At 40.6% G+C, this 27,804-nt stretch overlaps 1 protein-coding gene across 1 annotated transcript in view; it reads left to right on the plus strand.

The window, feature by feature from the left end:
* The window catches only part of CHST9 (carbohydrate sulfotransferase 9), a 280,856-nt gene continuing 273,836 nt past the window's right edge, over positions 20,785–27,804 (plus strand). The window contains exon 1 of the mRNA XM_018039801.1: positions 20,785–20,952. The gene's annotated coding sequence lies outside the window, so the exon portion shown is untranslated. The remainder of the gene's footprint in view (positions 20,953–27,804) is intronic.

The raw sequence follows: 27,804 nt of genomic DNA on the forward strand, positions 1-27,804 counted from the left end.
TATAAGTTAAATAAGCAGGGTGACAATATACAGCCTTGACGTACTCCTTTTCCTATTTGGAACCAGTCTGTTGTTCCATGTCCGGTTCTAATTGTTGCTTCCTGAGCAGCATATAGGTTTCTCAAGAGGCAGGTCAGGTGGTCTGGTATTCCCATCTCTTTCAGACTTTTCCACAGTTTATTGTGATCCACACAGTCAAAGGCTTTGGCATAGTTAACACATCAGAAATTGATGTTTTTCTGGAACTCTCTTGCTTTTTCCATGATCCAGCGGATGTTGGCAATTTGATCTCTGGTTCCTCTGCCTTTTCTAAAACCAGCTTGAACATCTGGAAGTTCATGGTTCATGTATTGCTGAAGCCTGGCTTGGAGACTTTTGAGCATTACTTTACTAGCGTGTGAGATGAGTGCAATTGTGTGGTAGTTTGAGTGTTCTTTGGCATTGCAAGATGCTATATGGGGACTATATAAATGAGTTAAGTATTCAGTATAGGGATAAATCATTTGAAACAATATGTAAAATATTGAAGTCGGTATTTTGTGTTTTATTTTTATCTGTCTTCTTACCTTTAAAAAGTTTTTTTTTTCTTTTTCCTAAACTAAGAGTTTAATTGCATTGAAGAAACTTAGGAGAAAAATAACAGGAGAAATAGGTTTTTCCTTGGAAATGGCCTCATGACTCCCATCTAATATTAATTGTTGTTGTTCAGTCACCCAGTTGTGTCCAACTCTTTGTGACCCTGTGGACTGCAGCATGCCAGGCCTCCCTGTCCCTTACCATCTCCCGAAGTTTGCCCAATTTCATGTTCATTGCATCGGTGATGCCATCTGGCCATCTCATTCTCTGATGCCCTGTTCTCCTATGCTAATTTAATAACTTAAGAGAATTTAGCTTGTTCAGCAAACAAGCACACTTATATTTTTAGGATGGTTGTGGGATTCTTAATGTACCACTCAGAGAAACATACCCATCACTTCTGTTACGACTTAAAGGTGTTTTATGGTGTGTGCCTGAGCTCTAATAATATCCAAAAAATCCAAGACAGTAGAATGTCAAGACAATAGGTAGCTGATTAACTACGTGTGATATTTCTTGGATACCTACCCTGTTCTATGTTAGTTTCTCTAACAGCTCTCCCTGAGACAGTCCGCAAAGTTCTAATTTTCAGAGTATAAAGCTAAAGTTTATCTAATTTTGATCTATCCATGAAACCTTGCTGCTTTCCAAAATAAAGAAAGCTTCAGTGTATGCAGAGTGATAGAGCAAAATACAGAGCACGCCAGACCCCAGCAAGGAAAAGACCTCCTTCAGTCGCCATTTTGCCTGGAAGCCACTCAGGGATCTGTCCTCTTTGAGGTGCTATGTCTCTAGTGTAAATGTCTCTTAGGGCTCCCTAAGGTCAAATAGCATTACCTTTCAAGAGATCACTGCAGGACATTTTATAAACGCATTAAAAGAAATTGCTGTTAGAAATTCAGTTCATACTATGGACTATGTCACTGACTCTCCAGCTAAAAAATACATGGTATCAGAGTCAGATCTCAGAAGGCAATAGTAAGATGCCCCTGGAACATGGGAATAGGTTGTTAATACGCAGCTGAGAAGATACAGGAAGCATCTGATCCAGTATCCTTAAGTGTATCTATCATCCATGACTAGGACAAATTGGTAAAAGAGGTTGCTAGAGCTTAATCAATGATATTAATCCATCTAGGGAAAAAAAAGGATGAGTCAGTAGAAGAAGATTGTGTGCCTAGAATTCAGGAGAAAATTATAGTGGTGATAGATGAGGGAAGGGGCAAAGAGAAAGTTTGAAAATTTGTATCCCAGTCTTTAATAATGGCCCAGGAAAGAGGGTGTCATCATAAACCCAACTCCATGATTCAGGCAATTTGTCAGGTGGATGTCTTTTTGATAAATCAGCTCTCACAGCATGGTCCTCCACTAGCCACAGGGAGAGTGAGTCTGTAAATAAACCACTTTGCCTCTTTCCATAGTTACCAACAACCTCCTGAAAATACTGTGAAATACTTCGTATGCTTTCTGAGTTCTCAGTCTTACTCCGTCAGGGTAGCTCTATTTCTTGTTGAAAATAAATAAAGTTGCATTTGAGTTTTTTATAAGCACACTCTCTGATTAACTCTGGATGCTTTAAAGAAAATAAAATTTCAGAGTGCTAGTTCAGGACTGGTACAATTGTGATGGTTGTTTCGAATAACACCATTCTGAACGATGCAGTCTGACTTTATATGTTTGGTATATAAAGTGTGATATACATATATTTCAGACGGACGTTGTTGTTCCTCACTTATTCCTTGTGTGTCTTTGAAGTTCGGCCATCAGTCTACACCACATACCATCAGTGTGTGCCTCCCTCTCTCCCTTCTCATCACCATCTCCTCCTGATCTCCTTCCAGACTTTTAGTGTTGGGCTCATAGCCTTCCTTTCAACCATGTGTCCTGCCACAGCCCACCAAAGTGCTCTTTGCATAAAACAAAGCAAAACCCCATGATTCAGTCTCAGTGTAAGATGCTGAGGAACTTTACTTTAGACATGTAACCAAGCATTACAAAAATTGGAGGTCAGAGATATGATGAGATACCCTGGCTACCTGATGGAGAGTGAGAAATCTGCCAGGTCAGAGAAGCCATAGCCTTAAGTTTGCTGCCTTTGGGGCTGCAAGGCTGGAGGAAAGAGCATGCCTGTACTTGCTCAGTGGAAGCCGTGGGGGCTGAAATGTTCTAGTTCCCAGCATGTCAGCAGGACCGCCATAGTGTGGATTGCCACTACATCCATCCAACAGCCGCTTCATTTCTAAATGGCAAGAAATGAAAGTACAGTCTGAGATTCTCCCGTGGTCCCTGCTTTAGTCTAGTCAGGGAGAGCCCATTCAGATGAGTGTAGGCTGGGCTCTTAACTCCAGTTGCAGGCCTAAGTTTAGAACGTAGATCTATCAGCACCTCTAGGATTGAATGGACATAATGCCAAAGGGTCCCAATTTCCCCTTTTTCCAAAAGTTAATACAATACATAAGGACATTGTTGTACCATCTAAACACCCTAAATACTGAGAATTAAATAGAAATTCACTCATCCCAAGCTGGAAAATGGTATATTACTAACACTGATTGTCAGTGATGCTGCCTGAAGGATGGGATCACATAAGTGATAAAAACAAACAAACCTATTCTGATTACCTTATTAAAATGCCAGTTTGGATGGCCATTCAACCATTTCATATCTGGCCATTTGCTGTGTAAATTTTCAGTCCATTTGCTGTTTGTGGTAAGCATTCTAAGACAGCCCACAAGTTTCCCAGTTCCAGATATACACATATGATGTCCTAGACACTCTTTTATTTTATTATTAATCTTTACATTTTTTAAACTTTTACTTTTATATTGGACTATCGTTGATTACCAGGCTGTGTTAGTTTCAGGTGTACAGCAAAGTGATTCAGTTATGCATATACCTATATCTGTTCTTTTTCAAATTCCTTTCCAGTTTAGGTTGTTACATAATATTGAGCAGAGTTCCCTGTGCTATACAGTAGATCCCTGTTGGCTATCCATTTCAACTATAGCCATGTATACATGTCACACTAACAGAGGTAATGCTAAGGAAGGGATTTTCCAGGTTAGTACCAAAATCAGTTGACCATCAGATAAAAATATCATTTAGGTGGGCCTGATCTAATCTCATGAGCTCTTTAAATGTGACTTCAGAGGTCAGACAGAGAAACAGAAGTCAGAAGGATCTGAAATGCAATAAGAAATCAACATGGAAGAGATTTTCTGATGTTGCCTTTAGAGATGAAAGGGACCACATGTAATTAAGTGTATGTGGCCTCTGTGTGTTAGTTGCTCAGTTGTGTCCGACTCTTTGTGACCCCATTGACTGTAGCCTGCCAGGCTCCTCTGTCCATGGAATTCCCCAGGCAAGAATACTGGAGTGGGTTGCCATTTCCTTCTCCAGGAGATCTTCCCAACCCAGGGATCAAACCCAGGTCTCCAGCATTGTAGGTGGATGCTTTACCATCTGCACTACTAGAGAAACCCATATGTGGCCTCTAGGTACCAACAGTGACCCCCAGCTGACAACCAGCAAGAAAACGGGGATCTCACTCCTACAACCACAAAGAACTGAATTCAGTCAATGGACATGGACCCTGAGGTACAGATGAGAATGATTCCAGGCCAACACCTTGATATCAGTTTAGGAGATACTGAGCTGAGAACCTGATGTGCCAGGCACAGGCTTCTGACCTACAGAACATTCAGCTAATAAATGGATATAGTACCAAGCTGATAAATTTGTGATACTTTGTTACACAGCAATAGAATACAGTTGAACTATATTTTGCCTACCAATTTATATGCAGATTCTATAGTTTGATTCCAGTTTGCTTTTTAAAGCTATTGCTGGAAACTGAGTTCAGAATTGAATTCTATACATGGAAGAGGGTGGTAGATTGAGAATATAAGGAGTATATCTAAGTCCACAGGATTTTCTATAAGACATTATAGCCCTTATAATGATTTCCAAGGACTTCATTTTTAAGGGATTCCCTTGTGGCTCAGAGGGTAAAGAGTCTGCCCACAATGCAGGAGACCTGAGTTCAATCCCTGTGTCGGGAAGATCCCCTAGAGAAGAAAATGGCAACCCACTCTAGTATTCTTGCCTGGAAAATCCCATGGGCGGAGGAGCCTGGCAGGCTACAGTCCATAGGGTTACAAAGAGTCAGACACAACTGAGCGATTTAACTTTCACCTTTACTTTTAAAGGCAAGAGAAATCATGACTTAGTCTATTCTATAAAAATAAAATATAAACCAAAAATTTAACTTATTAAATATAAAAAAGCTTTTTCTGAAAGCTTTGGTAAAATGATTAGTTTGTCATATAACTAGTCCACTGGTTCTGAATATATATATATACATATATACATTGGCATATATACATTTAACAAATTTTCAAGTTGTATATTCCCTTTTCTAAAATATATAATATATTGACTATAATTCTGTATTACATGTATATGGGGATTGAATTTAGCCATATAAGAAGTGGTCAACAGCATGTTAATTTAGTATATAATACCATTTATCACTGGAACTATTCAACTCAATAGGGAATATGTTAAACACTAATGTAGATAAAGGGATACACATGGGGAAAACTGATAATACCAAGAATCAAGACAAAAATGAGCCAATACCCCAGAGTACGATCATTGAAAACATAAATGCTCATGGATAAAAGAAAAATGAAAAAAAAGGTCAAGAAAAATGAACAGTTTTCTCTACTAGCATATGGAAAAATAAATGTGAGTCACCAATGTATTGGGCCTTCCTGGTGGTTCAGATGGTAAAAAATCTGCCTGCAATGCAGGAGACCTTGGTTCGATTCCTGGGTGGGGAAGATCCCCTGGAGAAGGGAATGGTTACCTGCTCCAGTATTCTGGCCTGGAGAGTCCCATGGACAAAGGATCCTGGAGGACTATGATCCATGGGGTCACAGAGTCAGACATGACTTTGCAACTGAATTGAACTGAACTGAATTATGATCATAAAAAAGTAGGAGAATAATGTCATCAAGGACACAACAGGTTATCCACTGATTAAATCTCTTTGGGGACAAATGAACACACAAAAATGATCAGACTACACCTTTAGCAAGAAAAAATGTGAATGAAAACATGGTAACCACCAGCAAATATTTTAACATTAAACCAGAAATGGAACTGTTTATCAATTTCATGCCAGCTACAACTAAAAGATTATAGGAATTTATGAAGGATCATGTTTAACTTAACCTTATATGTAAGTCCTCAGTAAATCAACTATTTTCTTTGGGATTTGAGGAAGATTAATAACTTAATGACGTAGATTTGCTTGGTCTGAATACATTTATAATCCTAGTCAAATTTAAGTGGCTTTCAAAAGTCTTTACTGCTTGTATATCATACACAATTCTAAAAATGTTATTTCCTTAAATACATCCTTCTCATTAAAAATATTTTTAAAGATCTTTTGTGTTTCTAATAATTTTTTTTGGTTATTTCTGGAACTAGGGCAATTGTTTTTCAAGTCACCAAGGTGATAATCAGTGCAAAAACTTTGAAATTTAGTAAATAATATCCCTCTGTCCTAAAATAAAGATAATAAATTTCTTTCTACTAAGCCCTACTATCACTATCATTATCAAAGAGAATGTAGTATCTTACTCACAGTTCAATGCATACTGGAATTCCTAAAAAATAGATAAAGAAAACATATTTATGTGCTAAGGATCACAAACATAGCATTTGCAATTTTTTCAATTGTACTACAATCTACCAAGACATTTTAAAAGTTCATTACAAGAATACCATACCTACTACATAAGGCTGTTGTAAATTATTAATTTTTAATGTCATTATGTCATTTTATTCTTCTTAAGACTAGAATGATAAAGTGAAGTTGCAAACATATAATAGAAATGTAGTATCACTAAAGGTAAATTATTTTTAAAAGGCAGATGATTAATTCACCCAGCAAATATTTATTTGGGGCCAACTAATCAATGAGCCCCACTCAAATCGCTATAAAGACTACAACTTCAATTTTCCATGAACTTTCTAACAATGGCTGTTTCAGCAATAACAAAAAACTTTACTGAAATTCCTGAAAGGTTATGATATGTTTAAAGTCCAACTTTTCTTGATAAGCAGAGCTATGTATATTCTGAAGTTCAGTTTATTACGGCGCCACCTGCTTCACCACTGCAAGTTTTCCATAGATTACATCATTCCCGCCACTCCACTTCCCCCTCTCCTACTGCCCATTTGTTCAGATCACTCTCATCTCTTGCCTAGATTAATGCGATGGTTCCCTCACTGGCTTCTGTGCCTCCAGCCTTGAGCATTTTGCACGCTCTGCCAGTGTGAGACTTCTGGGGTGTTATTCTCTTGCTTATTACCTCATTCTCCCCATTGCTTTTGGAATAAAGTTCAGATTCCTTAAAACAATACACACTTAGGTGTTCGTGCTCAGTCATGTCCAACTCTTTGTGACCCCGTGGACTGTAGCCTGCCAGGCTTCTCTGTCCATGGGATTTCCCAGGCAAGAATACTGGAGTGGGTTGCCATTTTCTACTCCAGGGGCTCTTTCCAACCCAGGGATCAAACTCGCGACTCCTGGCATCTCCTGCACTGGCAGGTGGCTTCTTTTACCACTGTGTCACCTGGGAAGCCCCAAAACACACAAAACCCCTGCTAACATTTGAGACCTCATATCCTTCACTCCACTGAGCTGTTTTGTGTGCTGGAAACACACCATGCTCTTTCTCAAACCTGGACCTCCTTGGATATGTTTTCTTGTGATTCAAAAGTCTCCCTTCCCTCATTCCCCCTCTTTGATTCCAATCCTACTCCTCAAATTCGAATTTAGTTACCGCTTCTGGAACTTTCCTTGATGCTCCCTGACCACTCTCCCAAGGTTAGGTGACCCTCTAGTCTTCTCCTCTAGCATTTTTGCTAACATGACTGCCTCCCTTCGCTCTCCCCCAACAGACATTCAGTTCCTTGAGACCCCATTCTCTCCAGCCCCCACACTAAACATGGTGTTAGGAGTATGGTAGACACCCAATAAAGATGTTTAACGTGAGAAAGAATGATTGTATCAATTCAACAGAGTGGACACTGCTTTCTTTTTTTTTTCTTTTGGCTGCACAGACCAGCATGTGGGATCTTAGTTCCCTGACCAAGGGTCGAACCCATGTCCCTTGCGTTGGGAGTTCAGAGCCTTAACCACTGGACCTCCAGGGGAGTCCCTGGACTCTGCTTTCTTATCTGCTAAATAATGTAATTGAACTGGAAATAGATTTATTCTTTAGGAGATAAGTCTGTCCAGGTACAGAGGAATGCAGGTAGGATGGCATACCAACGGGGTACATTGAGGAAAATTCAGTAGGCAGATAATTTACAAAGATGCGGGCTGCTTTTAAAAGAAAATCATTCAGGAAGAGAGTAGAATGCCTGCACCAGCATCCCACTGGCAGAAATTACCCAGAAGCCAGAGGACAAGGAAATCTGAAGATATGGTTCATACAGACTTGCCCTCTGACAAAGTGGGTTTCTAGGGCAGGATGGGGAAGTGGTATTTGGATGTGGAGAGGTAAGAAGAAAATACCCATCACTGTGATCTAATATTTTGAGAGTTGGAAGATGAAAACGATGTTTAAACCATGAATCAAGACAGTGAACTGTCACGTGGGCAAAATTCTACCAGATGGGAACAAGCCTTGTAATCAGTGAATTTCAAATTACTGCTTAAATGAACAATATAGCTTATTACAACAATCTGACCTTCTAGTGAAATGGTTAATATTACTTTGCCTCATATATTCCTTTCCCACCGTGCATGTTTCTAATCTTTTCACTCTAGGTCTAAACACCACATGGTACTATAATTCCATCACTCTTGAAGTAATCTTTCTTGAAACCATTGCAATGCCCTTGCATAATGGAAAAAAAAAAGGGGGGGGGTCTCTAGGTATCATAGCCTTTATTTTAATTTGCACAAGAAATTGTGGCTTCCCAGGTCTAGTGGTAAAGAACCTGCCTGCCAATGCAGGAGACATAAGAGATGCAGGCTCAATCCCTGGGTGGGAAAGATCCCCTGGAGGAGGGCATGGCAACCCACTCCAGTATTCTCACCTGGAGAATTCCATGGACAGAGGAGCCTGGTGGCTACAGCCCACAGGGCTGTACAGAGTCTGACACGACTGAAGTGACTTAGCACACATGCACAAGAAATTAGAGATATTGAATAAGGTAGTTCAAAAGGGGAGGCTATGGCATTCTGCAAATTGACATTGCATGAAAGTTGAAAAGTTCAAGGTTGAGTGGGGCTTAGTGAGGTTCAGTCTGCATAAAAAATTTTTTACTACTTTTCCTTTCAAAAATATTTATTTGGCTGCATTCAGTTCAGTTCAGTTCAGTCACTCAGTCGTGTCCGACTCTTTGCGACCCCATGAACCACAGCACGCCAGGCCCTCCTAGGGGCTCTTAATTGCAGCATGTGGGATCTTCATTGCATCATGAAGGATCTTTTGTTGGGGCACATCAACTTTCTAGTCATGGCAAGCAGGCTCCAGAGTGCATGGGCTCAGTAGTTGAGGTACATGGGCTTCGTTGTTTCACAGCATGTGGGATCTTAGTTCCCTGACCAGGGATCAAACTCATGTCCCCTGCACTACAAGATGGATTCTTAACCACTGAACCACCAGGGTAGTCCCAATATCTTTCCTTTAAATTTTCAGATTTCTTACCTTAAAGAGGTCTTTAATGAGATTCTTTTGTTGTTATTGCTGTTTAGTAGCTAAGTCATGTCCAACTCTTTTGCAACCTCATGGACCCACCAGGCTCCCCTGTCCATGGAATTTCCCAGGCAAGAATACTTGAGTGGGTTGCCATTTCCTTCTCCAGGGGGCCTTTCCGACCCAGATACTTTACCACTGAGCCACCTTGGAAGCCCCTTTAAAGAGGTGATTAAGTTAAAATAAGGTCATTAGTGTGAGCCCTAATCCAATAAGACTGATGGTTCTTTTAAGAGATTAGGCTACAGACAGGTACAGAGGGAAGACAATGTGAGACGTAGGGAAGACGATTGTATACAAGCCAAGGAGAGAGTCCTCAGAAGGAATCCACCTTATCGACCCTAGATCTTGAACTCCTAGGCTCCAAAATTGTGACATACTACATATCTGTGGTTTAAGCCACCCAGTCTTCGGTACTTTGTTAAGGCCACTCTAACTAACACCCCCCTCCTATCACATCTCCTACAATTTTAAGCTGACAAATTTCCTGCATAACTCTAGGATGAATTTTCTCCCGTGAATTATGATACCTCAGGGTTTTGGACAACCCGCAATTCTATAACATGATTAAAGCGACAGCAAAATAGTCAAAAAGGAGCTCAAATACCAGGAACACAGCCAACATTCTTTGGGCCATGAGTAGGGCCTGCTGTTTCCTGTCATCAGAGGGTCTGTGGGATATAGTTCATGGGTGTGCAGCTCCTACTGGGTGCTTTGTGTTTTTTAACAAATAGTAAAACCAAGAAAGTCTCAGAGTTGCTGTTTTTCAAAGTTGTAAATGCTTAAACAGGTCCACAGTTTCAGTGGGAATGACAATGATAACAACTGAATGAGATTTGGAGAAATCTTTCCTCTTCAGATCACATTAGCCAAATCAAAAATCCATTCGTAATCGTATGCAAAACATCACCAGAATTAATTATCGGACTGATCCTAAATTTAAGCACACACCTATAGATGGCTTTATGATTTTGGTTAAAGACATAAGCAAGACACAAAAATAATTGACTTGCTTACGCTGTGTGTGTGTGTCTGTGCATCACTGATGTAAGGGATCCTCGTGTTATGATTAATAAACTATTGCCACATACATAAGGGTAGGCCCTTATAGAGAACACTCTTCAAGGAGAAATTGTTCCATTTTTAAAAGATGTTTGAACCCATGAACCAATAATACAACCTCTGTGTTAATTCAAAATGCTGTTCATTTACATCCAGCATCAAGAAATATAAATCTGACTATTCTTAAAACCATTCAACAGCTTCACACCACACATAAAAGTGTGAATGCCTTATCATGTCCACGAGCTATCTATGAATGGGGCCCTTTGATGTCTTTAGCCTCAGCTCATGGGAACTTGTCCTGCACCCCAAAGCCCGTTTGGTTTTCTTTCTGTTCCCCGAATACACCAAACTCTTTTTCAGCTCAGAGGTTTTGCACATTCTGATCCTTTTCCCCAGAAAACTATTCCCAAAGCTCTTTGTTTAATTGACTCCTTTCCATCTTTAAGGACTCAGCTCTAACATCACCTTCCTTCCTAAACTTCTACCTCAATGCCCTTTCCCCCTATTAACTATCATATAAACCTAGTTATCTCCTTCACAACGTAATTTATTTTGTATGCTTATTAATATCCTTTTCTCACTAGAGTGTAAATGACATAAAGGCAGAGATCTTATTTCTCTTGTTTACCGGCCAATCCAGAGGGGCAACTGTGAACATGGGAGATGCTCAATAAATATCTGATAAATAAATAGACAAAAGATATGGTTTCTATTATCTTTTGTCTATTTATTTATTGGTATGGAAACCATATCTTTGTCTATTCATCAGGTAATATTTTATGCCAAAGCTGAAACTCCAATACTTTGGCCACCTCATGCAAAGAGCTGACTCACTGGAAAAGACCCTGATGCTGGGAGGGATTAGGGGCAGGAGGAGAAGGGGACGACAGAGGATGAGATGGCTGGATGGCCCGCCGACTCGATGGACGTGAGTTTGGGTAAACTCCAAAAGTTGGTGATGGACAGGGAGGCCTGGCGTGCTGGGATTCACGGGGTCGCAAAGAGTTGGACACGACTGAGCGACTGAACTGAACGGAACTGAATATTTTGTGATCCTTGATACTGTCAACCTTAGCCCATTTTCTTTAAAATATTTTTGTTTTTAAAATTTTGAAGATGGCTTAAATAATGCTAGATTATTTCATCTTTTCTATAAAACTTACTTTAGGTTTAACTTGATTCTGTCAATAAATAATTCATGCTTGCTTATTTGTAGGCCAGGCACTATATTGACATTTGATATGACCATGTACTTTTCCTCCCAGTTCTCTTTCCATTTTCATTGTTCTATGAGATTAGGAAGCTATCAGAGATTATGAACTGCCAGAGCAATTTATAAGAATCTTCTCAGGATCTGCTGACACATTAGCACTCTTACCTGTAATTTGGAGTCTGTCTTATTAAGCCTTCTCACCTCTAATTCTGTTGGCGTTGTAATTCCATCTTCATTATGTTTCCAGCAACTCTTTATACTTAAGTGAGTGAAGTCATGAAGTCGTGTCCGACTCTTTGCGACCCCGTGGATACCAGGCTCCTCCGTCCATGGGATTTTCTAGGCAAGAGTACTGGAGTGGGTTGCCATTTCCTTCTCCAGGGAATCTTCCAGACCTAGGGATTGAACCCAGGTCTCCCACATTGTAGACAGACGCCTTACCATCTGAGCCACCAGGGAAGTCTTTACACTTATACAGTGAATAAAAGTCATTAATAATGATGCCACATCCTATACAGTCCTCTATTTTATTTTCCTGCAGACAAGAAATATACAACAGGAAAGAGATGACTTGAGGAAAAGCAATTTTCTCACACAGGTACAATTTAAATTTTAAAACAAATGTTTAAAAGAGGCCAGTTTAATCTGCTGAAGTGACAGGCTACCTAAGATAGGTAATGGTACCTATAAATATTTACTAGTTCTTTCCATCAACAGATATGGTTTCTAAATATTCACAGAGAGTAGGAAGGAATAACAAACACTGGGTTTCTCCCTTCTTCTCTGCATGATGCTTTTTCATTCATGTAAGATCATTTCTTGGTTGCTCTTTGCTCATCCCACAGGCTCTAGCTATTCTGTGTTCACCACCAAGGATAAGTCATTTCAGTTAAAAGTAATACCACTTTATTATGTTTAATCCAAAGAGTGATTTAATAATTTATTCATAGCGAGGGAGTGCCTGTTGGACATTATTTCTACACGTTATTTCCTGGCCTTTATCACACTTACAATAAAGTCGTCAAATTGAGCCATATTTGTTTCTATATCTTTCTGTAAAGCCTTTGCCCTTCTTCCTGCTTTTTTTGCCAGCCTGAAACACACTTCACCTTCCTCTCCCATGAAAGACTCCAGTCAACTTGGCAAACAGATACTGGTGAATGCCTACACTGGAGAAGAAGGTATTTGAACAGCTAGCCTAGAGATAGGGACAATTCAAAAGATAACATACTGGTGTTTTACTCCTTTGCTGTTAGTGGTGGTGGAAAAAAACAAATAATAGGAAGGTTTTCAGGACATGTGCATTATGTATAAGTGATTTAGTACTTCCTGAGTGCTGTCAAATATGTCTGAAAAATGCAAATTGACCATCTCTGTGCAGATTCATTAAATAGTCCTTCCAATCAAAGTGAAAAATAAAGCATAAAGATGTATCAGCTACGGTGTTGTGAAAGTTTCTAGAAGGTGTCACTAGATACTGAAAAATTACATGGACTCAATAGCTATAATACAGACAATCTGTGAGGGAGAATTTTTCAGAATAATCTTGGTGTTTTGAAATTAAGAATCAAAGTGCTCAGTAGAGTGGCTAGAACATAGAACGTGAGCCATGAAAAACAAGAAGAGATGACATAGGGAAGAGTGATATCATATCACTAAGGTATTTTTAATATTCTAACAGCTAACACATCCACGTGTAAATCTATAATTCCCCGTGGACCTAAATTTGACAGCTTTTTGAGGGCGTTGCATAAAGTCACATTGTTTCTTGGAAAACTCACTCTTGGATGTTCCAATGTACATGGATTTAAACAAGAGATCTTATCCAGAATTTGTTTACTTTTATCTTAGTATCTAAGGCTCAAGTTACTTTCAAAATTATAAGCCTGAAATAAAGCCCTCTCTCCCCTAGAATAAGGCAGTTTTAAATCCCACTGTCATTAGGTCTCACAAAGACAAAAAGCAGGAAAATAAATAGCTAGTCGATATTAACTTTTTTCTTCTCCTCTTTTCTAAGTACTATGAGAAAAAAATTTTAATTCCTCTTTTAACACAAGGGGGGAAAAGATTGTTAAATATACTAAATATCAAAATAGTATTAACAATGACTATCAGTTGACATAGGGTGAGATATAAATAACTAAATCACATGAATTTAATGATACTAAGCTGAGTTGGTTCTGTTTTCAGCTATTTTGAGTACCAACCTTAGAAAATGATGTTTGTAATACATTGCTGATATTATATGCCATATTTTATGAGGCTATCAGATATAAGCATTCTTGAATTTCACGTTTTTTTTTATACATTAGTTTTCAAAAATCACTATTTACCTTCATTTTTGCAAAAATTCTGTTAACAGAACACACTTTGAATGAACAGTCAACAAGAAGTCCTCAGAAGAAGCTAGGATAGTCACCATAGTCTGTGTCCCTCGGGGCTGAAATGATACTAGATTTGGTGAGGTGAACCGTATATCACAAACACTCCCAGCGCTGGACAAGGAAATATTTCATTGCATGGGAGGGGTGGATTTAGAATTACTCTCTGCCCTCCAATGCCATCTTTTATCTTAGGATACATCATTGACACACTCTCATGATTTCATCAGATCTTTTAAGAGCTTGCTTGCTTGCTTTCTTTCAAACACAAATTTACACACACACACACACACACTCACACGTACATCACTGAACAGATATCATTCAAAGCTTTTGCCATTTTGCTCTTTTTTAACACTCAGTGAATCTTTTTTTATTCTATAGGCTTAGCATTTCTCAGTGTAATAATATGTGATTTGAATTCATTAGTCATGACTTTATTAAAAGGTATTACATCTTATTAACTTTTATATCCAACACACCAATACAGAGTACCACACTGACTAGACAGCTATTGTTTAGTGAACTAATTAGTAAAATATTGGTCAAGAAAGACTCCATCACTAACCTAATTCTAGACACTTGAAACTTACAGTACAGAAGGCCCCTCATCAATGCAGGCCACTGCAAGTGATTTTTTATTTTGACTTAGGGTCTTGAAGTCATCTTCAAGATCACTTCATATCTTAACCGACCACATCAAAAACTGAACTCAGGAAACAAAAAAGTGTATGTCCAAATATTGGTTCAGAGGAAAGTATTTCATTTTTCCAGTAAATTTTTCACATAGAATTTTCCCTAATCCTATGGCCTATCAAAAACCATCAAAGCTGTAAAATATTTCTTTATACAGATGTACATTTAGATTTCCACATGTTACATGTTTCTAATTTAGGTTTTTCTCCACATAAACATTATTTTATAAAATTTTTATAAAATCTCATTGCTTAAGACTTAAAAGTGACTATTTGGAAAGGTTTTGTTTTTGTTATTTTTAAGAGGAAATTCATACTTGCTTGGTTGAAAAAATTACAGACATAACTCCCCTAGTGACTTTGATTTTCCTAAAATAACTGCAAGCTGTTCTTAGTCAATCAACCAATCAATGTATATTTATTGACCTGTTCCATTTACCAACACTATTAGGTGCTGACTATTCTAATTTATTTGACCTTGAATCATTGCTTTACTTAGGTAGCAGATAAATAATAATAATGGCACACATCTTGTTTCATTTATAATTATCTTTTAGTTTTTCTGTTTGACCAACCTATCTATTTTAAAGTTTTTAAGTTTTTAGGATCATACTTTTCCTCATATACTGTTAACCCTATGCTTTGTCCAGTCATGTGTTTTGTCTTTTCTCTTTTTTCAATATTCTTCTGGATACTTAATTTGTGCTTTTGTTATTCATATATCCAGTCCTTGATATTTTTCTTGATTTTTTTAAGAAAATAATTTCTTCCCTAAAAAAGTGTTAAAGACAGAGTTCACAGAGCCTAATCTTTTTATTTCCCCATGACTCAGTAATTTTGAAAGTGAAAGTCTCTCAGTCGTGTCTGACTCTCTGTGACCCCATGGACTATACAGTCCATGGAATTCTCCAGGCCAGAATACTGGAGTGGGTAGCCGTTCCTTTCTCCAGAAGATCTTTCCAATCCAGGGATCTAACCCAGATCTCCCACATTGTCGGTGGATTCTTTACCGTCTGAGCCACCAGGGAAGCCCAGTAATTTTGGTCAACTTCAAATTGCAAACTTTGTATAACACAGTGCTGGGTATAACAGGAAGTAAATAAATCATTATGCTCCCAGACTCCTCCAGGTCTATAAAGTTTGAATGCTTTGTCTTTGTCCTATTTAATCCTGATATTGAAACGAAAAGATTTTTTCTTCTGACATTTCAGAGAGGAAGTGTTACTTTGTACAGTGCCATATCCAGAATCCTATAGATCAAGGTTGGATAACCAATACCACATTCCTCTAGTTTTCTCTCATTTTTGTTTTGAATTTCATCTACTGAAGAAAAAGCTTACCTTGGCCTTTTATTTTCTGATTAGAATTCACTTTGGATGTCATTATGCAGATCCACTGATATGTGAAGTTGAAGAATCATCAGCATAGCTTGATCAAAAGAAGTGATCTTCATCAGATATCAGAGAAGTTCTGAAATCGGAAGGATCATTGGGGCCCGTTTGATTCCATGACCCCATGCACTCCATGGGGATAAAATGAGCCCAAGGAGAACAGTCTTGCCCAACTTTGTTGTTGTTAAGTCCCTAAGTTGAGCCTGACTCTTTGTGACCCCATGGACTGCAGGACGCCAGGCTTCTCCACTATCCCCTGGAGCTTGCTCAAATTTGTGTCCATTGAGTCAGTGATGCGATCTAACCATATCGTCCTCTGCAACTTATTGAAAACAAATCCAGTTCTCGAGTACTCTTTCCATTTCATCACACTAAATTAAGCTATTTATTTTTTTTAAAGAGCTTTTTGATGTGGACCATTTTTAAATTCTTTATTGAATTTGTTAAAATATTTCCTCTGTTATTTATGTTGTCGTTTTTTGGCCGTGAGTCATGTGTGATCTTAGCTCCCTGACTAGGGGTTGGATACATAGCCCCTGAGTTGGAAGATGAAGTCTTAACCAGTGGACCACCAGGGAAGCCTCATTTTCCCTAAAAGTTGTTTATTTTGATCCCCCTTCCCCTAGAAAAATCTGGATGAAGTCTGAATATCATCTATTAGAAGAGTTCTGCCATTCCCCACTCTGGTTCAGTGGGGTTCTTCTCGTTCTCTTGATCGTGAATCAACATAAATGATGTTCTTTGATTATTTTTCTTTTTTTACTCCTGCTCTGTGGAGTAAGAGCAAGAAAAGTTAAAGGGAAATTATTATAGCTTCTGGTGTATCCTGCATTAACTCATGTAAAAAAATATTCTTTCCAGGTAAATATATCTCTGCTTTCTCTCAACAAAACAGTTGGGGCCATAAATAAGATGGTCTAGAGGTATTTGCAACCCCCATATGGCCTTCTACATTGTGCTTAATACATTTCTGCTGAATTATTATCTTGGCTATTCATTAAGCCAAGTCTTCGCTAGAAACTGCATGGTTAAAAAATGTACAAACTCAAAAAGAGCAAGAGGTATCCCATAATAGTGTTGTATTCATATCTTAAAGTAGCTTTTTTTATGTGTGCATAGAGACACTGGGAAAATACCCTTCCCTACTCTTTTCCTACTCTTCTATCCCATTTTCCTTACAAACAGCTCTCATAAACTATGAGCCCCTCACTTGGCTCGTTCTTTTATTTATTTTTGGCTGCACTGGGTTTTCATTCTGAAGCACTGGCTCTTTGTTGCTACGCGAGGGCTTTCTCTAGTTGTGGTAGCTTCTCTAGTTGTGGTTCATAGGCTCTAAGGTGCTCAAGCTTCAGTAGTTGTGGCTCTCGGGGTTAGCTGCCCTGAAGCATGTGGGATGTTAGTTCCTGGAGCAGGGATCGAACCCATGTCCCCTGCACTGGTGGATTCTTAACCACTGGACCACCAGGGAACTCCCTCGCTCATTCTACTACTAGTTATACTATTTGCAAAGTGAAGTTTGCATTTCTTATACTTAATTCAATGATATCTGCACTGTATGTACTTCACAAATAAACCTATGAATGACAAAGCCCCCTTTCTACAAAGGCACTCTTGCCATCAAATGTACCTTGGGATTTGATGCAGAAATTTTTTATGACTATAATTGTTACCAACCTACACATTAAAGGATCAATGATCCGTAAGCTTCATACTTGCCCAGAAACAATCAATAGTTAAACATTTTAAGAAATTCAAAGAACTAAACAAAATTAATAGACTGGAGAGTTCAGAAACGTGCTGTGAACCGGTGTTTCAGAAATAATGCAGTTTGTAAAAATTAAACTAGTTTAACCACAAAAATTTAAGAAGGTGCTATTTTCACTTAACTATGTAACTCTCATGTGGTATCATAACCATATAATCAGATACCCTGAGACCATCCATTGTATACTGATGCTTGGAATGCTTTTCAGGTGATTCTTTGATCCTTTATTAACCAACAATGGAAATTCACAAAATGCAAATTCCTTAGTCATTAAAATATTTTTTAGTAGCTTTGGGCAAAGATGTAGGAATGAAAGACAGTTCACAGTTCAAAATTTCGGATTTGTTATAATAGATGAATAAAATAGATTCCAAAACCTGGAAAATTCCACAATGATGGGAATGCCTAGAAGCACAGTAATCAGGCAAATTCCATCAGAACTGACCTGACCATGCAGTTTCCCCCAGGGGTTACAAAAAGCTGGAGAATTTACAAACAATAGAGTTATAATGGTATTCCTGCTTGACTCTCTTATTTCACAAATGAGAAGGCATAGGCCACGGAAATTGTATAACTTGAAGCAGCCAAGAAGTAGAGTCAGGGTCTCCTGAACCCATCTGGGGTTTCTTCACCGCTCTGATGTAATAGATGGTTACAACTTCAAGAACTCTTAGAACATGAAATGACACCCATGGGACCAAACCCAAAATGACTAAATTACATTGGTTAATTCATTCAACAAGCCCTCATCAATTTCCAGTTAGATATAGCTCAGGGACACTACCTTGTTTCTTTAGAAGTCCAACTGCAGGAAAAGGTGCAGTCTAGAGATGAATAAGGACTTCAGTGCAGGAATTGAAGTTAATTGTTAATAAGAAACCAGCAGACAAACAAATTAATAACTAGTAACAACAACAACAAAAATCAGGCTGTGTTTAAAAGAAACCAGAATCAGGCAAACAACTCTGGCGATATATTTCTTCACCAAACCAAAGTTTACTACCAGCAGATGTGTTATTTCTCACCCACTTAAATGGACCTACTGAAAATGTAGGTTGATAACATTCTTCTTTGAAAAAATAAGTATTCTGATATAGCATTGAGGTAGGTTTAGCTGCTGACTACTTTTTTTTTTTAATTAGTTTGTCTTTGTTCATGCATGGAAACTATCTGAATGCAAAGTAAGCAAGGGTTATGTTAATTTTATTTGTCCTAGTTCGGTCAAATTGTTGTTAGCACAATATTTGGAACTAATTTTTAGATTTCAACGAAGTTTCCTTTAATGATAAGAAAAAAAAAATCTGTTCTAACCTTGGTCTGCCAACTACAGCTTGCTAGATTTTGAAATGTGTGGCCTGAGACAGCTACCGAGTCTTGGATATAGTAAAGGGCCACTTTGCCTTCTTCTTCTTCTTCTTTTTTTTTAAGAAGCCCTTGTCTTACACACACCTGCTACCCAACTCACCCACGGCTCATATATCCCTCCTAGACTTTACTGACCTATTATTTCATACATAGATAGAGATATAGGTAAGATGGGCTTCCAGGGTGGCTCAGAGGTAAAGAATCCGCTTGCAATGCAAGAGACACAGGAGTGGTAGGTTCCAACCCTGGGTAGGAAAGATCCCCTGGAGGAGGGCATGGCAACCCCCTCCAATTTCTTGCCTGGAAAATCCCATGGACAGAGGAGCCTGGCAGGCTATAGTCCACAGGATTGCAAAACGTGGACACACTGAAGCAACTGAGCATGCAGGCACTCACAGGGATACATATAGATCCAGCTATAAAATAGCGATGGCACCCCACTCCAGTGCTCTTGCCTGGAAAATCCCATGGGCGGAGGAGCCTGGTAGGCTGCAGTCCATGGGGTTGCTAAGAGTCGGACACGACTGAGCGAGTTCACTTTAACTTTTCACTTTCATGCATTGGAGAAGGAAATGGCAACCCACTCCAGTGTTCTTGCCTGGAGAATCCCAGAGACGGGGGAGCCTAGTGGGCTGCCGTCTATGGGGTCGCAGAGTCGGACACGACTGAACTGACTTAGCAGCAGCAGCAAATATAAATAATAGACGGATGGATAGATAGCTAGATACGTGGGCTTTCCAGGTGGTTCAACAGTAAAGAATCCCCTACCAATGCAGGAGACTTGGGTTAATTCCCTTGGTGGGGAAGATCCCCTGGCTGGAGGAGGAAATAGCAACCCACTCCAGTATTCTTGCCAGGAAAATTCGATGGACAAAGGAGCCTGCTGGGCTGCAGCCCATGGGGTCGCAAAGAGCTAGATAAGACTAAAGGACAGATAGGTAGATACAGATATACAAATGATAGGTGGATACACAAATGATGGATTGATCTGTCACGCAAACGAAATTCTAAGACTTTGGACTCAACGCTTGCCATAAGCTACTAACCTATAGATTTATTCCTCAGGTATTTCTAGAACACTTGGGAAAGAACCTGAATCAGTGCAGAGGTGAAGAAGAGAAGGTGATTTAGGCAACAAACGCCAGAGACTATCACTCCCTGGACCAAAAGTGGGTGGCACCGGAGCCCTGCGGCTGGGAGAGAGGGCACGCGGCCAGCAGAGGTGAGGCCACAAAGTGAGCCGCAGGGAGAGCAGAGCGACGAAGGCGAGACTGGGAGGCTGGCGGGCTGGCAGGCCTGGGGGTTGAGGGGCTCTGGGTGCCGGGCGGACGCGGGGGGCGGGGCCGCGGGGCGGGGCGGGGCCGCGGGGCGGGGCGGGGCGGGGGGGGGGGGGGGGGGGGGGGGCGGGGGGGGGGGGGGGGGGGGGGGGCGGGGCGGGGCGGGGCCGCGGGGCGGGGGGGGCGGGGCGGGGCGGGGGCGGCCGGGAGCCCAGGCGGCGCCGCAGCCCCAGCCCGGCTGACTGACGCGCGCGAGCGGCGGGCTCCGCGCATCCCTGGCTCCCGCGCCGCGCCGCGCTGCTGCCTACCCACCCGGCGGCTCCGCGGCGGGGCGGAGTCCGCGAGAGTTTGCCCCGGAGCTCGGGGAACTTTCCAGCCGAAGCTCCGCTTCCGCGAAAGCACTACCTGCCGGCGCCCTCCGCTGCCCGCGCCGCCTGCGAGGTACCTACGGGGGATCGGAGCGTCGGGGAGCGGGGGTCCGGGATTGGGGGGACCGAGATTTCGGGGGCCGAGATTGCAAGGCGCCGCTAGTTCCCTGCGGAGGAGAGAGGTCTGGGTGGGCGGGAAGTGCATCCTCCCCTTTCCAGGTGCTTCACCTCTGCGGGAGGCATCTTTTCTTTCTACCTCTAATCCCCCCCCCACCTCCCCCCCCCGTCCCATTTGAACCCATTCCCGCTCACTTTATTGATACTGTGCTGAGGGGAGGGGGATCCGGGAGATGAAGGGGGTGCGAAGACTTGGGGAGGGCCGGAGGAGGAGGAAGGATGCCTGAAAACTTGGGAGCTACCTGTGCTGGATTCCTGGGCTCCGCGGGGCTCCCTGCTCCCCGGGGTTCGCGTGGAGCCCCCGCTCCGGGACGAGACTGGAAAGAAGACACCAGAAGGAGCGGTCTCGAGTGTCTGCTGCCGGTTTATCCGGCCCTCCGGCGTGTTTGGCACCAAGAAGAGCATCTCTGCTAGGGTGCCCCCTTTTTGCATCTGTCCCACACTCCGAGACCACGCAGAGACTCCTGCTGAGGCTGCGGGCCATGTGGGAGCCCAGATTCCATCGGGCCGGGCCGGGCCGAAGGGTTGGGGGCGCCCTGGGGAGGGGGCTCGAAGTGGGCTGGGGGGAGTAGGAACTGCGCGGGGGCTTTGTGGCCCCAGTTGTCACTTTCACACGGTCCCCCGCTCTCTTCTGCCCGGTCCCCACATCCTGCCCATCCGCGTACTTTTGTTAGGAGGCTCGAGGTTGTAGTGTTTGATACCTGTCAGGAGTTATTTCCAACTAAGTTCACAGGAGCAATGCTGGAGCGGCCGCGGGTCTTCCTGCTCTTCCTGCAGGTCCACCCCCAACTCCCTCCCACTGGCAAACCGGTCCTGAACAGTTCCCAGGGTCTCCAAAGGGTTAGGAAGGAAATCCTACAGAGCCTGCGCTGGTGTGACTTTCCCCCCATTCTGTTCTCACGACCAAATCGAAACACGGTGGGGTTTTCATAGGACTCTCCTTTAGCATTTTTTCTAGTAATTAAGAGTATCATTTAGCAGTATTTATTTTTTAGTTTAACCTCAAACGTTGCGTTAATCTCTCTATATACAGTTTTATCTGTGTTTGTCACAATTCCATTGAGTTTAAAGGACAGGATGTGGGCTTCTTTTAGGCTGATACACACACACACACACACACACACACACACACACAAATACAGTGTGAGTTGATATTTATCTGTTTTCCTAGTTGGGTGGCCTGGCACCTGCAGGTTCCAGTACATAATTATAATACCATATGCCTGGCTCCCAAATTGAGGATAAGGAGATTGTTACTGTTTTTCAGGGGCAAGGGTATCTTGGACTCTCAGATTTTATGATTGCTCAGACGGTTTTTTTTTTTTTTTTTTAAGGGCTCCAAATCAGCGTGAATCATATATACAGAACAAAATTACAATTCTATCCCACGCATCCAAAAAGAATATAATACATGGGCACTGGTAGTTGTCAACTGTTGAGGAAAAATTTAAGTCCTCTCATCACAAAGAAACATTTTGATCAAATATCTTGCGTAAGAAATAACATGCATTGAATGACTTGAGAAAATGAGGAGGATTTTCCTCTGGCCTCATATAGGTTTTATCTCTTTTATTATAGTAACATCCTTCAGAAAATGAGCCTTGCAGAGAGTTGTTAGTATGTATTGACTAAAACACCATATTTTTTAATACAGAGGCTTGGTAACAGTCCAAAAACATAAATGTTTTAAATCATTACCAACCATCTGTTCTCTCCCACTCACTTAAAGTCCAATGGTTTATTTTCACAGGTATCAAAACATACATCCTCATTTCATACATTTCCATGAATATCCCTAAAGCTACTATGGTTTCTGATCTTGACCCAAGTTCAGCAACTGTTGTGTTTGGCTGATTACCCTGTAAGCTCCTCTCATTTTATTTTCAATGAAAGAAGAAATCAAAAAAGTTGTAAAGCCTTTGGCCAAGGCTGGTTTATACTCCAGTGAAATCTCATTGCTCTTCCCCCACCACCCACCCCCCCACCTTTTTGTTACCAACGAGAGGCTGAGAATTAGTACAGCTGCAGGCCTGTCCTGATGACATTCTTTCCCTTTCTTCCTGGTCACAAGGGTAGCATAGGGGCTCTCAAGCAGTGCGTTAAACAGCCCCATGACTCCTGAAATTTAGTGTGATTTCCAGAAGGATATAACATCTTCCCAGGAAGAATTGTCAAAATGGGAGACTCACGTAATATTCCAAACCCCAAATTAAGTAGACTTAGGATATACACATTATTTCCTGCACAAATATTGGGTATGCATAATGTAGAGTATTATTTCGGATATGAATAAAATATGTCTACATTAGTTTTCTTTAGATGTGTGTTAGGGGATCTGGATGAGTTTGTATATAATCAGCATATAGAGTCACACTCTTAGTTTTGTTCATGTCCTCATTAAAGTAAGATTTGAGGTTTTGAGTCCTTCTACCCTCAGTCCTGAAATGTTCTCCCATTGGGGGATGTTTACTTTAGCTGGAACTGCAATGTTAGGATATTTTTATTACTTAAAATCAAAGTTGCATAATAATAAAAATATTGTTCCTTCGATGTGTTCAAAATGTTGGGAATTTCTTTTTACTCAAATCTGGATGTAATGTCCCAAAGCACTTCCATATTTTTAAGGAAAAAGATACTGGCAGTCTTGCTCATGTTTTGCAAATAGTAGATGCGTACTTGGAAGAATATCAGAAACCATAGGAGGGTGGGATTTCCTCGCTCTTACCTGCTACACTGCCCTGTCCTGCCCTAGCCTTGAAAGTACAAAACTCTCCTTACTTTCTCCCAGGATAGCCTTGAAAAGAATGAACCCAAACTATAGATAATTTGGAAAGTAAAGTTGCCTTTAAAAAATATGGTCTAATTTAGACCTTTGGAAAAACATAAGGCTGTGTTACATCTTATTTTTCTATGTACCAAAAATGAATTATAGAGGGGGAACAGCTTAATCACGTATAGTAAGCACTCTGAATTATTCATGTTAATGAGAGGAATAGAGGCAAAGATAATCCAAAATCATCGTTATTTAAAAAGTCATTTGTGTTTGTCTTTGGAATGTATTGTATGTTTGACTTAAAAAAGATATTCATTGTTACTGTGGGCAAGTTGCCTTTCTAATTACTTTGTTTGGTTTAGGTTAATTTTTAAATGAGCTTACATATCTCAAACACAAAAACTGATTTATGGGGTGGGGGGCACATGGGCCCAGAAACAAGCTGGGTGACAGAAATATGCAAAGCTGGTATGAAAACTTTGCAGTAAATTGTATATCACTCTCAGACAGGTAACCAAGGCTTGATTCCATACCTACTTAATTAATTTGTGTTATGGATTAGATATGTTCCTAGAAAAAGCCCTTCAATCAAAATTTGAGAAATTCATCCCCACTTTGTATGTAACAGAGGTGATTACTATGTTTTCAGAAGATAATAGGTGCTTTGGAAAACCAACTAGAAATATTCTAATTTTTTAAATCTCACCAAACTGAATTTTTTTAAGCCTGGAATTTTCCTAAAGCAGGCACATGTGTGTATGTTAAGGTAATATTCTAATGCCTTATTTTTATGCGTATGTTTCAAAAGCAAAGATAGCAAGTTGTCATCAGAATAAGGAATTTGGTCCATTTGCTCTCTGCACCTAGGCTCCAAATCAAAATTTTATCAAAAAGAAGCTCTCGAATATCTATTGTTATGGAGGACCTGGTTAGATAAAAGTAGTTGAAGTTCAGCAAGACCGCCAATTTAACAGATTTCTATTGTGTTTTTCAAAAGCTCCAGGGCAAAATTGGTTGTAGATGAAATAGTTACTTGGACAAGAAGTCGATTCACACCATAGCACTTGCTCTTAAACACCTCCTCTGTGGTCAGTGTTCAGTTGTGTATAGATTTTGTTGAATTGTTATCTCTGTGGACTATTACAATTTAAAAAAACCTCTATGGAGAAGGTTAAAGCTGCCAGAATATATGATTGGCTAGGCAGATAGATAAGATCGTTTTTATTTCAAGAATTCAAAGCAAAACATAAAACTGACTTTTACAACAGTAAGCAGGATGGAACTGAAGAAGTAGCTGTCCCCTTCAGATTGGTGATTCTGTTCTCCTAATAAATGTGCTGGCTCTATCAGGTGTCGGGGGGCTTCTTTTTTAAGAGGGCATTTTTGTTTTTCATAAGACATGACATTTTTTAGCAGACTTGACTGAGTACTTGAAAAAATACATTGTGGTTGGAAAGATAATTCACACCCACAAGATTTATTTTATATATATATATTAAAGGAATCAGTTTCTTCTGAGCAGTGCCTAAGTCTTAGAATCAAAATTATGCATTTTGTGATAGAGCTAGAAAGGACCTTAAGAGCAATTTATTCCAGTGCCCTTATGTTACAGTTAAGGAGATGAGGGCCCGCAGTGATCCTGGTGAGCTGCTGAAGGTCACCCCGGTGGTTAATGGCAGAGCAGATACTGGAAACTGGACTCACTCCTCATCCAACACCCTTGACTTAAGATTAGTAGCTGGATGGGGGAGTTAACTCTTTCTGGCCATCAGGGTGTCAGATGTACACGAAAGGAAGTGAAGTGGTACAGAGGGACACACAGGAGGCTTGTAGGTTTTCTGTCTTCCATCATCCACTGTCATTCACTGTGGAGCAAACTGTAGTCCTCAACCCTCTCAGACTCTTGTCCTCTTCTTTAAAAACAAATATTGATTTATTTTTGGCTGTGCTGGGTCTTCGTTGCTTCACGGGCTTTTCTCTAGTTGCAGGAAGGGGAGGCAACTCTAGTTGTAGTGTGCAGGCTTCTCATTGCTGTGGCTTCTCTTGTCGTGGAGAGTGGGCTCTAGGGCGAGAGGGCTTCAGTAGTTGCAACATGTGGGATCAGTCCTCATGGCTCCTGGGCTCTGAAGAACTGGCTTAGTAGTTATGGTGCACAGGCTTAGTTGCTCCGAGGCATGTGGGATCTTCCCAGACCAGGGATTGAACCTGTGTCTCCTGCATTGGCAGTTAGATTATTCAGTGAGCCACGAGGGAAGCCCTGTCTTCCTCTTAATAACAGATATTTTGGGTCTCCCCCTTGGTGTCTTGAAATGTAATTCATCAGTAATATGATCACTGACTATATTTGTCATGAAAAGGAGCAATAAAATAAAAATAACTTGTTGTACAATGTGCATTTCACTGTGCTAGTGTTTAAGGGTGACTTCACTGGAACACAGTAAAGAGGTCTGAGGCTTGCTTGTATGTTTATATAATGCATACATTTGGGTTTAAGACAAATAAAAATATCAGAAGACCTTCCATACAGGGAGTACAGGAAAATGAAAGGAGAATAGACTAAAAGTAGCATTAGGATGATTATAAGCCAGACATTTGTGTATAATAACAGAGAGAAGAAAATGATGGTAACTGTTGTAGGAAAAATATGCCAAGTCAAGTTATAGACAGTCAGAATGGAGAAAACGTGGAAGTGTGATATTTCACAAATGAAAGGCTAAATATTATTAATACTGTTCCACCAAAATCCCTACACTGCTTTATGTGGCATTTTCCCCTTGTTACTAATGTGAGCTCTGTGTCAACGGACTCTGCAGACTACTCACCATTTCATCAATAAAAGCAAATACAATATTTCCACAATGGAAATTATTGACAGTGCTGATGCTGCCCTTTTCAATTTATTTTCTGTTAATATTGTAGTTCATTAATTCTAGATTTAGGAGAAAGATTATACAAAATGATTGAATTATTACTCACAGCAGCCTTGCTGTAAACCACCAGGGTTTTGGTGGAAATTCCTTTAAAATGCTTAGTTATGATTAGGTACCAGATTCTGCAAGTTGATATGCATTACAAATTTAGTTCAGGGGAACACTGCTTGTCACTAAGTCGTGTCCACCTCTTTGCAGCACCACGGACTGTAGCTTGTCAGGCTCCTCTGTCCATGAAACTTCCCAGGCAGGAATACTGGAAGGATTGCCATTTCCTTTTAAATGGGCTCTTCCTGACCCAGGGATCGAACCCGGGTCTCCTGCTTGGCAGATGGATTCTTTATCCCTGAGCCACCTGGGACGCAACACTGCATGTTATGCGTGGTCGCTCAGTCGTGTCCGGCCTTTTGTGACCCCGTGGACTGCAGCCCTCCAGGATCCTCTGTCCATGGGAATTCTCCAGGCAAGAATACTGGAGTGGGTTGCCATGCCCTCCTCCAGGGGATCTTTTCAACCCAGGGATCGAATCCAGGTCTCCTGCATTGCAGATGGATTTTTTTTACCATCTGAGTCACCAGGGAAGCCCAAGAATACTGGCATGGGTAGCCTATCCCTTCTCCCCTGGAACTTCCTGACCCAGGAATTGAACCAGGGTTCCTGCAGTGCTGGTGGATTCTTTACCAGCTGAACTACCAGGGAAGCCTGTTGTTTGAGATATTTAGGGGAAATTCTTCATCAAAAAGTCCCTAAGAATGAACAGAACTCTCCTCCCTTAATGATGGGACAAACCTCAAATCCTTCCCAAAATATTCTCTAGGGGTAGTCTGGCCCTGATGAGAGTCACAGGGCTAGATAAACAAGATTGTCAGGTTTAAAAAAAATTACTCATTTTTTATTAAAATATAGTTGATTTACAATGTTGTGTTAGTAATTCCTACAAGGGAAAAGAATCTGAAAAAGAGTAGATATAGATAAACAAGATTTTTATGATGGCATGGGTTATTTTTCATACCCTCACCCAATCCTTACTTCTTTTAAGTGGGAC

Source organism: Capra hircus, chromosome 24, assembly GCF_001704415.2.
Source record: "Capra hircus breed San Clemente chromosome 24, ASM170441v1, whole genome shotgun sequence".
Lineage (NCBI taxonomy): Eukaryota > Metazoa > Chordata > Mammalia > Artiodactyla > Bovidae > Capra > Capra hircus.